At 48.8% G+C, this 10,644-nt stretch overlaps 1 long non-coding RNA gene across 1 annotated transcript; it reads left to right on the top strand.

Moving 5' to 3' along the window:
* Positions 1-6,667: 6,667 nt before the first annotated feature.
* Positions 6,668-9,665, top strand: LOC140625111 (uncharacterized). The gene is made up of 3 exons (XR_012024484.1): positions 6,668-6,891; positions 7,086-7,159; positions 8,633-9,665. It is a non-coding gene; the product is annotated as an uncharacterized lncRNA (long non-coding RNA).
* Positions 9,666-10,644: the final 979 nt, after the last annotated feature.

Consider the following 10,644-nt stretch of genomic DNA (forward strand, 5'->3'; position numbering starts at 1 on the left):
AGCCCTTCCCAAGTTCCGGTGAGCTCTTGAGGGGGTCAAAGTGCACACAGTTTGCCATGTGTTAGTTTAATCTTGAGGGGACTCGGGCCCAGTGCAGCTCAAGGCTTGGGCCTACCTTTTGGACAGAGTTAGGTGACTCCAACACTTCTGCCTTATGTCCCTGGGTGTGAACCAGGTGTTTGTTTTTTTTTTTTTTTTTTTACATACTGAGAGATTAACTACAAGGACTTGCCCTTGTCAGAGTTTTACCGACTCTGATTGAGGCTTAAAAATGATGTTAACCAGCCGTTCTGACTCGGTTTCTGCCAGTCACTGCTTCGCATGGCTGCCTCTGCTTCTCTTCCTCTTCCTCTTCCTGTCCTCTCTTTGCTGATCTGGACTCAGCTTGGTATTCTTGTCACAAGGTCATCTCCCAGGTGAGCTCAGCTCTGCGTGAAACAAAACAGCTCATCTGAAGGCACCACACTGTCTGCACAGGGAGGGGGACAGCTCTCCACACTCTCCTGTCCTCTGACCAGTGGGCTCTTTCGGTTCCATATTGCAAGGCAAGGCAGGAAGGGTTTTAATCTAAGCTCTTGGAACCCTCGGACAGGGAGCAGGAGCTGCCCCTCATTTGGGTGCCGGGTGGTCTGCACCGTCTAGGGGTCAACCACTCAGCTTTAAACGATGTCTGGGCACAATTTGTTTTCAAAAGGCGTGTATGTTTGTTATTTTCTAAACTTCGGTTTTAGATCCGTTTGGGTGTTCTCCGAAGGAGAGCCACGCTGATTTGGCACCCACCCGCTCCCTCTCCCACACTCTCCTGCACCCAAGCATCTTGAATCCCTGTTGCGCCAGCTGCCGCGCCATGCGTCTGAGGCATTTTAGTGTTCTTGGACCACGGCGCGTATTTTATAAACACACTGTCAGTTTACACTGCCTGGGAACTTAGGGGCTTTCCTGTCTCCAGGAAACAGCTGTGAGGAGCTTGACCAACCTTTGCTTTGTGGAGAGTGAGACGTCAACTCTGATGATGCACGTGGGGCAGGTGCGCTGGCTGTGTTCCTGCTGCTACGCCTAAGGATGCGCCCAGAAACGCTAAGGAGGGAGGCTCATTATGCTCTCCTTCCCCCACTTCCAGTTTAATTGTTCATAAATTACTTTGCATACTGCAAAACCCCACGTCGGCTCATCTTCGTGCTGTCTGCTGGTAGCACCTTCCACTATCTGACGACCATGGGCTTCTGTGGTCACAGGATCATGGAATCATAAAGCCGGAAGGGACTTTGAGAGTGTCCTTCACCCAACAGATTAGATGAGCACTTACCACATGCAAAGCACTGTGCTGGATTCCATGAGTGAAGGAAGGTGAGCAAGACCAAGTCTCTGTCTTCCTAGACTTTCTGCTCTGCCATCACCTCCAGGAAGCCTTCTGCAACCTCCCAAGGCAACGTCAGGTTGTATTTCTTTGTGGTCCCATATCCCTCTGCTGACTACTATCATGGCACCTGCCACACTGCAGTTAAATTTCTTCCCCCTAGAATGTGAGCTTCCAGAGGGCAGGACCAGCATGCTGGGTGGCACTCAGATTCTGCAGTTTGCATTACAAGGAGAAATAACAGAAGAGAAATGCTTTGTGTATTAGCCACCAATGATGGTAGTTATTTGGCTAACCACCAAAACAAGATGGGGTTGTTGGCTGCCTGAAGAAGAAAGAACTGGAGAAGACAGAGGGATACCAGCAATCTTGAGAGCCCAAGAAAAAAAGTGGTCAGAATGTGATTATCTAAACTTCTGTTCCCTTGGCCCTTCCGCAAACCAAGAAAAAATGGTCAGAATGTGATCATCTAATCTACTGCTCCCTTGGCCCTGCAGCAAACCTTCTGTTATTGCTGGAGGAGGTTGTATTAGTTTGCTAGGGCTGCTATAACAAAGTACCACAGGCTGGACGGTTTAAACAGAAGTTTATTTTCCCACAATACTAGAGGCTAGGAATCTAAGATCAGGATGTTGGTAAGGCTGGCTTCTTCTCAGAGCTTCCTTGGCTTGCAGATGACCACCTTCTCCTCTTTGTCCTCACGTGGTCTTTTCTCCATGCCTGTCTCTGTCCTAATCTCCTCTTCTTATTAGGACACCAGTCGTAATGGATTAGGGCTCACCTATACGACCTCATTTTACCTTAATTACCTTTTTTTTTAAATTTTATTTATTTGTGATAGTCACAGAGAGAGAGAGAGAGGCAGAGACATAGGCAGAGGGAGAAGCAGGCTCCATGCACCAGGAGCCCGATGTGGGATTCGATCCTGGGTCTTCAGGATCGCGCCCTGGGCCAAAGGCAGGCGTCAAACTGCTGCGCCACCCAGGGATCCCCTTAATTACCTTTTTAAAGATAATTTCCAAATACAGGCATATTCTGAGGTACTGGAGATTAGGGCTTTACCATATGAATTTGTTGGGTGGTGGCGGGGGGCGGGAGGGAGGACAATTTAGCCCATAACAGACATCAACACCGGTGCTCACAGATGTGCCAGAGAGTTCCTGACAAAAGCCACAGCCAATTAGTACAGGGGCCAAGAAATAGGCTTGTGACTACTTCCCTCCTTGGAGGACTTACAACCCTGGACATTCAAGGCTTTGTCTGTCACTGAAGACCAAGCATAAAGCTCTTTTATATGTGCCCCCTCATCCCTTCCCCTTCCATGGGTGCAACCCAAGGTTTTTGTATTTGAGCCAAGGGCAAGAGTGGTGTCAACGTGGAGGAAATAAAGAGACAGATTCCCCTTGGGACTAGGATGGAAAATGACATCGACAGAGACAATTTGTAAGGAAACTTACTGGCTCACTTCCTGAGCTCATAAGCAGACCTAGAAAAAAGGTCCAAATGCCCTGGCTAGATGGAGGAGAGCCAAGCCACCAACAAACACCAGCAGTGGATTGCTGACCACCAGCCAGAGCCGTGTGCTGCTAGACAGGAACCAAGATGGAGGAGAAAGAAAGTTCTGGCAAGAGGATGACCTTCCCTTCAACATGGCCCTTGCCGTTGGCTTGTGCAAGGTCCCAAGTCCTCAGCCACCTTGGTTCCCAGGGATGTTCTTTACTATCGGGTGCCAATTGGCCAAATGTCACATTGGAAGAGAGTACAGGATACAAGCCTCCAGATGAACCAACTCATTGTAACCAGACTTGGCTTAGCTGGGCTGCACAATGCCAAGATAGCGGTGGGAGGAGGGGGGTGTTGCTGATTCATCACAGGCAGGTGAGAGAGTGGCTGGGGGTGGAGCAGGCCCACTACACACAGCTAGAGTGGCCTCGAGGTTCTCAGAGCTCAGCTAGCAAGCTACAGTCCAGCTCTCTAGACAAAGGAAAGTACACAGGCAGGCTTCACAGCCCCCCAGAGCCAGGTCTCCAGAGTTCTGGAGGACTGGCAAAAACCAGATGTGGACTTTTTTCAGGAGGAATTAAAGCTTCTTCCAAAACCATCCCATTGGCCCAGATGACCTGCTCCTCAATCTCATCCTGAAATTGCATCTAGGGCAGGATATGCCAAGCTAAGAAGCTCTAGCTCTGGAGCTCTATCAGGAGAGAACAGCCAACAACCTTCTCATTTTTTCATGCAAAGACCAGAAGCTCAGAATCAGGAGAAAGATGGCAGTGGGCATGGTAGGAAGTGAACCCTAACTTAGCAGAGACTTTAGGGGAGATAAAACAGGAGGGGATGAGACTAGTGATCATCTCACAAGAACTAAGCCTCAGAACTCACAGGCTTGCACTTAGAACTACTTAGCCCACCTGCGATAGATAAGAACACAAAACAGCATCTACACAGTCTGAGACAGGAGTCTGTCTGCCAGGAAATGGGAGAGATTCCACTGGGGACCCTGTGACCCCATTTATTCATTCATTCGGCTCTTACTTGTTGAGTATCCAACTTCTGCCAGCGACTGTGATGGGTGGCAAACAAGATAAACTCACAGACAGTATCCTCATGAAGCTTACATTCTATAAGAGGGAAAAGAAAATAATCAATTACAGAATTCAAATATTTATAATTGTGGCAACCGCTACCAAGAGTTTTGAGCATGAAGAGAGAACCCAGGCTGGGCAGTCTGGGAAGGCCTACTTGGAAGTGACACCCAGCTGGGCTCTAAAGGATGCTTGAGAATTGCCTAGATAAAAGGATGGGATGGGGTTACGGGGGAATATGCCATGGGGGAAAAAAAAAAAAAGAGAGAAACATGTAAAGGCCTTGAGGTTAGAAAGAGCACTCAGGCCTCCCCTCTCACCTAACAATTTGTGTTGGGTCCCTCAAAATCTGAAAACTCTAATCTGGACAATTCAAGAAGTTACTCTGCATCTAGTGAGTAGAGCTAGCCAGCTTATTTGCAAAGATAAGGCTTAGGTTTGCACTCGTGGGCGTGGAAAGGCAGGATGTCCCTATGGGCTCCCACATTAAATGGGTCCAGACCACTTGGTGTGCAGGAGAGACAAACTGAGGCTGGCTTCTCCAGCAGTGCCATACACTGAGGTCTACAAAAGGTGGAAGATGTGGCAGATTATGGTCACTTTTCTATTATGGTACCATTGAGGCCAAGTTCACAGGACTTACAGAGCACAGAAGCTGCTGGAGGTCAGCCTCTCTCCATCTCAGAAACTCATAAACAGGAAGATGGCCCCTTCTCCATTCACCCAAAGGGCATCTCTAATACTTCCATCTAATAGGATTCCCCCTAAACTACCCCATGCTCGTCTTGTCTTTGACCCCAAGGAGGAGGGATATAGGGAAGATCCTTCCAAGCCCAGAGACCTTCAGAAAAAAGTCCAGCAAATCCCTCCCCTACCTCTGAGTCAACTATCCTCCATGCAGCCCAATCTCCATCAATTTCCATCTTAATGTCCAAGGCTCAAAGACGTGTCTCAGAAGCCACCAATAAAGGAAGAGCATCTCTGGATGAATCCCGCCTCACTGCCTCACTTCTGCCAGGCTTCCTCCCCACTTGCCCATGAGAAATGGTTCCCGGGGGGAGGCCCCTCACACTTTCCAGGCCTCCTCTTGCTCAAAAGCCTGGACTCAAGCCACACAGTCTCATCTCACATGCATACAGGCCTGATGACAAACCCAACATTCCATCCTCGGGCTTCCCAGGACCTCATCTAGTGTGGAACAAAGATGGAGAAATGACAGCAGCCTCCTCCAAGAGGGAAAAGGCAAGTCCCATCTGAGCTTCAGACCTCCTGCAGGAGGGGGGGATATCCCAGCCGCTCACCTTACCACCTGGAGAGTCCCAGGTACATGCATATGTCCCCCTAAATGCTCATGGCCACCTTGGGAATGGGCAGCTGGCACTGGAAAGAAGGATGCCTACCTTATCTTCATTTCTTCCCAGTCCGAAGTGGAGTCAAGGGCTTGTTACCACTTGGAAGCATTCTCATTTAGAAACTTCCTGCCTTTGGGTGCAGCAGATCAGCAGGGTCAGGCTCACTTAGTGAGCACAGACATAGGCAACGACACAGAGCACAGTCAGGAGCCCCTGGGTGGGTACCCCCTGCAGCCAGTGCCCACAGCGGCCCTGTGCAAGGGAGCCAGGGCAACTCTAGGGGGCAGATGCCACTGCAGCTTCAGTCTTAGTGAAGCCACACCCCTCTGTCTCTTCCTCACTACCTAAGAAGCTCTAAGTTGGGATATTTGTGCCTTTTCTTTGTGTATTATCCCAAGTCCCCTTCCAACCCTGGGGCACAAGACACAGCGGATTTCCACTTGTTTCACAGCTAAGGTTCCTGCAGCCCACAACTCTTGATCTAGCCACTCTTCAGCGCATGTCTAAGGGGAGAGCTCCCTTGGCCACTCCCAGAGCCCCTCCTGGGACCCCTAGACAGACCCTCACCCCAGTGGCAGCAGGAGGAGGCATCACAGTGACAGGGCTCCCCCTAGTGACAGCTCGCCAAATGGTAACCCATGCAGGAAGGCTGGTGGGAGTCTCTCCCCTGCTCACCATTCTGTGAAATGAGGTCCCAGGAATATCTTCCAGCTCCTCCTCAACCAACCACTCCCAAATTAGGGCAGCTTTATCTGGGAGATCTGGAGAAGCAGAGCCCTTTGTATTACTGCCAAGGCTCCGCAGACAACACAAGACTTCAAACAAAACTCGAAATGACACCCAGGACAGGCCCTGAACCCAGTATGGGGCCAGACTGATGGGACGTGTTCCAGGGTCCTCACTGTGCCAAGCTCAAAGAGTCAGGTGCACAAGGTGGCTCCATTAAGTACCCACATTGACTGCCACCCAGAGAGCTGGTCAAAGCCTTCCCAAAGGAATTCTTAGACACTGCTCACCAGTGATAGTATAACACACTGAGTTCTCAGAGTGCCATGGCATTCATTATGTCATTTAATCCTCCGCAATGCCACTGCAACTCCCCGCCCCATAAAGCAGAGGCTGCCATCCAATGAGAACCCTGAGGCCTAGAGAAATGAGATGACTAGCCAGGATAAAAGTTCAGCTCTTCCCCTATGATGTCATTCTCCGGAGGGGCTGTGAGCTGACAACCCTACAGAGGAGGGACACCACCGGGAACCAGCAAGCCTCTGAGGCAGGAGCCCCTCTCCCTCCCTGGCACAAAGGTCACCATAGCAACCCTCCCCAGATCCTCACAACCTAGAGCCACCAGCACTAGTGAGGCAAAGGCTTACTGGAGAAGCAGAGCAGGCAACAAGAATTAGCACAGGCTCATGGACTTGATGGGTCTCTGCTGCCTGACCACCCCTCGGAAGTACATCTTTGATAGAATACAGGAGCATAGTCAGCCGAGGGAACACTGGAGGTCCTCATGGATGCAACTTCAGAGCATCTCCAACCCACAGCCCCAGTTTCCGTGATCCAATGCTTCACAACTTGGCATGGGATTCAGCTTCATGTAATTTTTGCTATAAAACAACAAATGTTAATTTGTTCACATTTATTAGAGTTAATCAACCCCCAGTGGTGGTAGCATAAATGAATGTTAATTGGCCTCAAAGTCATTCACCGTCATTAAAGCTGTAAGACTGTGTAGTTACTAATCAAACAGGCTTGCAGATAAGTAATGCCTATTCATTTAATTCAATACAGTTTACTTAGAACATCCAGAGGAAGACATCATACTAAGTGATTGAAAGATGAATAAAAAGGATCCTGGCCCTCAGGTAACTCAAATCTTAGTAAAGAAATACCTGAGAAGTCCTCAAATAAAAGCAAACTATGCCAAGTGCCTCAGGAGAGTAAGAACCACCACGGCATTTCAGAGAGGGGTTGAGCATGTCTCTCTGGGGAATCATAGAGGGCTTCATGGAGCTTGGAATGTGGGTAGGAGTAGAACAGAGATTGTGCGGCACTCACTCCAGGGAGTGTATGTACACTGGTAAATGTGGGGAAAATGAAGCGTACTCTTTGGAAGCAGTGAGGACTTCTAATAGGCAGCAGCCTTTGTGCATAGGGAAGAAGTTTACAAGCATTGCTGAGGCCTTGCTGCATGCCAGGGCCTATTTGCTGTATGTAGGCTCTGTGCAGAGCACAGGGATACACCAGCAGACAAAACACAAAATGTCCCAGATCTCACACCTTCAGTCCCTCCAAAGATAAGACTGCAAATAAGACTAGAGAAACCCCAGTGTTGCCCTTCTAAATAGTTTGAAGATTTTCAGGTTGGCATTGGAATAGGATAGCTTGTAATACTACAAGTTTATGATGAGAGCCTTTTGGAAGATAAATCTAGAGCCAGAGTATAAAGCAAATTTAAGAAGAATGAGGAAAAAACTTGAAAGTCCAGCTAGGTAGCTGCTGCACTAACCTAGATAAGAAGTAATGATCAAAACCAGGGCAACAGGTAGGAAGGCATGAGTGGAAAGGATACTACACAGGTAGACCATACTCAGTTTGGGAACTGACTGGATATAGAAAGTAGGGCAAGAAAAGCACCAAACTGACCTGGGCTATGTAGCCCAGGTGACTTGGAGAATGGTGGTATCATCGTCCAAAGCCAGGGAGTCAACAGGAGAATGTTGGTATGGGAAAGAAACGATGAGTGGATAGGAGTTATGCCTCCAGTTCCGCCCACCAATGAGGCAAGGGGTGTCCCATGAAAAGAGAAGTGAGAGTAGCCAAGAACCCATGAAGGACAGGCCAATGGGAAGGACAGGTCAATGAAAAATAGAAAGAAGAAGAAAGAAGAAATGAAAGAAAGAAGAAAGAAAGAAAGAAAGAAAGAAAGAAAGAAAGAAAGAAAGAAAGAAAGAAAGAAAGAAAGAAGAAAGAAAGAAGAAAGAAAGAAAGGAAGGAAGGAAGGAAGGAAGGAAGGAAGGAAGGAAGGAAGGAAGGAAGGAAGGAAGGAAGGAAGAAAGAGCAGGTTTGCTCATGAGCAGTCATGTCTCCTCAAGATCTTAGCACCTCCTCTTCTCCCTTGAGGTCACCAAAGCTCCTTGGAAAAACACCTTCTCTTCTAAAAGCCATAGTCTCCTCTAGGAGACCACACTGTAGAGGATATATTAGAAATATGTGTGACATATGTGGTGGAGATGTCAAAGGGGATTTGAATCCTAGTGGTGATGGGTGTAAAAAGGGTCTCCATCTTCAATGTCCCTTGTGGCTCTAATACTTTATCATGGTTTCTCCTCTGACAGTGATTCTCCCTCCCTGCTCAGAGACCCCAGATCCTGCTGTAGAGATCCTGATTTGCTGGCTTTCCCATAACTCCAACAGCCCACACTGGCCTAAATTCCATATGATAACCACCAGTGGCATCAGAAGAACCAAATCAGCCAGCACCCAGCGCTTCTTACCTACCTCCCCTGTATCACACTCTATCAGAGGTGGACAGGCCCAGGCAGGTCTGGCACAGCGGCTCCCAGGTTGGGGTGAGAAAGTTGACATCTTCTCAGAGTTTACTCAAAGTGCTTGTGCCCTAGCAGAGCATGTCCTCTGGGACCTCACAAGGACTCTGAGTGGCACAGTCAGGACATTCCCTGGGCTTGCAGCAGCCAAATGCAAACATCTTCCATTTGCAATCCTACCACCAAAGTCTCAAAAGCAGATTGAAAATCAATTCCCCACAAAGGCGTTGATTCTTGACAACCAAGAATTCCCTCAGTTGGCAGAGTTTCTCCATCAGTGCCTGAGGAAAGTCACTGCTGCTTTCACTTTTCCATAGGAACATCTCTTCTCTCTCATGATGCCATTAACAAACCCCAGCAAGTGGAGCAATGACATTGCAAAATAATTACCAAATGGTCAGTTTCTACCCGTCTCTAGCCCTGGAGTTTAGAAGAAAAGTGAGATCCAGTCAGAAAAAGATGATCCTCTTTCTGGAGAAGGCCAGCCACAGCATGGATCTCTCTGAGCTGTGAAATTGAGCAGGATCCTCCAAAAGAGGCTGAGAGAGAGATGGTCCACAGCGGTCAAGGAGGATCATCACCACTCACCTTGGCATCACCAATACCCTAGATGTCGGACCTCTGCTCTCGCTCACAAAGGGCTGCTCTTATCTCACCCAGGCAATATATCACTAATTCCACAAAAAGGACAGAAGAATAAAAAGGATTTTTTCTCTAATAAATATTCTTTTGCAGCTAATCCACCCTTTGTAACTGTCAAGCTTCATGGGGCTGGCAGCAAGCCCATCAGATAACAAATGCAGCTGTGCCCTTAGAAATGTGAGAAGAGGAGATTAATAAAGATGAAAAACATGTTTGGGAGCTGTGTCTGAAGGGAGTCCTCACAGGGAGACCCTGACAGCTCAGGGACCCCAAAACCAGCACCACCCAGAAGCTATGGCTACCCCATGAGGATAGGGGTTAGATGACTGAGCCTTGAGAACAGGGAGTTGAGCCTGCTTTCCTGACCCTTCCTGAGTCAACTCAATAGAAAATGGGAACAGAGTGATAGAGGTGTCACATCATGAGGCACGTGCTCTTGGTGTCGCCCACCCCGAGCATTAAGCTGAGGACACATGAGCTCTGCAAGGAGGCAGCCATGTCTACAGCATGACCCCTCATGCTCTGTGACAGTTCCATGGCAAGCAGCCCCATGTGAAGGTGACACTGTAGGAGGTGGGGTTTGACAGGACCTGTAGCCCAACAAGTACATAGGTAAGATGGGGATATCAGGACTGAAGACATCTGGGTTAGGCTGTCCTGAAAACCCTGGGTTTAGGTGAATGACATTGTGTAGAATGGAAACACCAGGGTTCCAGCCATCAGCAAGGACTATTGCACAGATAGAAGAGGAGGGAGGTGAAAGACACCTCCCTACCCATCTCCAGTTTCCCTGCAATGTCACCTCCGATGATATTCTAAAGAGAGATCTCCCCCCACGCAGCCCTCAGGATTTCTTCAAACCCTGCCACATGGTTCTTGCTGCTTTCCCTTGCATCCCTGCCTTGTGAGCCTGCACAGCCTCCGCTGATCTACAGAACTTTCCAGAGTCTCCAATCAGAGGAAGAGGAGCTGGGGACTATAAACTTGGGCCTGGGGATGGCAGACCAGAGAGGAGGCCTGGAGAGAACAGTCAGGCAAAATTAAACTTTGGCTCGGGGGCCCAGAGCCCTAGGACACAAAGTCTAATGTCATATCCTTTCTTCTGACTTCCTTCAGTGATCTGGCCATTCCGGCCTATGCAGCTACTCCCAGCCTCCGGC

Source organism: Canis lupus, chromosome 3, assembly GCF_048164855.1.
Source record: "Canis lupus baileyi chromosome 3, mCanLup2.hap1, whole genome shotgun sequence".
NCBI classification, from domain to species: domain Eukaryota; kingdom Metazoa; phylum Chordata; class Mammalia; order Carnivora; family Canidae; genus Canis; species Canis lupus.